Source organism: Lagenorhynchus albirostris, chromosome 5, assembly GCF_949774975.1.
Source record: "Lagenorhynchus albirostris chromosome 5, mLagAlb1.1, whole genome shotgun sequence".
In the NCBI taxonomy this organism is placed as follows: domain Eukaryota; kingdom Metazoa; phylum Chordata; class Mammalia; order Artiodactyla; family Delphinidae; genus Lagenorhynchus; species Lagenorhynchus albirostris.
The window spans coordinates 73,686,282-73,687,659 of record NC_083099.1 but is presented as its reverse complement, the minus strand read 5'-3'; positions in this window follow the sequence as shown (position 1 = coordinate 73,687,659).

Sequence of the window (1,378 nt, the reverse complement as noted above, 5' to 3'; positions counted from 1 at the left end):
TTCTGTGGTTAATATATGTCATTTCTTAGTTGCCGTTATTTTTTCATTATCTGACTTTTGAATATTGAACCATTTATTCTTATTCTTATTCCTGTAAGTTTGGATATAGATTTGATAAGGCACCTAAACCAACTAGGTGTTGCTCAGTTGAATACTTCAACTCATGGTTCCGTGATTAGGCATCTTCCATCTTTTAGATATGATTTGACCTGGGAGAGAGAGTTTTGAAAAGAACAGAGCCCTAACCCACATAGTAGGTATTACAATTAACTTTTAATTTATGTCTCCAAACTGCTGTTTATATAGACTGTAATATTTATATTTTTGGTCGTTTAAAAAAATGAACAGTTTGATAAAATAGAAACTTGAATTTTAAAGATGAGTATTGAGATTACATTCTAGAAATCAAGACCACCACTTTAAAGCCTTCCTGAAAGGAACAGTTCATACCTAACCCAAATGCTATTCTAATAAAGCATTCCTCAGTTTCTCCAGCTGAATGTAATCTCTCCTTCCTTGAAATTTCCTTGTCTTTATATTTATCTATACATAGCTCATGCTGTATTACTTTGTACCTTCTATAAATTTATTTATATTTATTATTTGTTTATGTCTTAGCTCCCCTAAACATCTTAAGAAAGAATCTCTGATGGACTCATCTTTATGCTCATGTTATCAAACCCAATGTAGGAAGAAAAAAAGCTCTGAATTTACAGACGATAGTAACTAAAGATAGATGAGAAAAATTCTTTTTGTATCCTATCCGAGTGAAGCAAATCTGAGGCTTGTAAGGAAGAAATAGTGACTGTGAATGCATTTTAGCCATTCCCCTTTATTCTTAAATATTGGTAAACTCTGATACTTAGTTCTTGGTATAGATTTCTTATTTGTTTAGAATTAAAATTAGAATTCTGTATATTAATTTTTTGAAATTCTTTTTTGCTTTAGTTTCTTAATAAAAAATTAAGACAAACATTAATCCCCTGTGATTGCTTACATTTAAAACAAGGAATTTTTTTATATATTGGTCAGGAAGAAAAATGGTAATACCTTAGTAGCCAAATGTGTTGATGGAATTTACCTATAAATTCCATGCCTTTTAATAATGGAATCCACATTTTCCATGTTTAGAATGGACCATGGCCAGGGAATAATAATTCACTAGAATCCTGTTTCGCTATCGCCTCCACCCCCAGCTAACAGTTGTTTGATAATGCAGTTGTTTGCCAAGAGTTATGAGAATCAGGCATGGCTGAACAAATGGCTCCTGTGATCTAAAAGCTTAAAAGAATCAGTTGATCATGTTGCTGAAAGTTGCTTGATGTATTAATATGTTAAAATTTATACAAAGTTTTAATTTTCTAAAGGAAAATTAAGT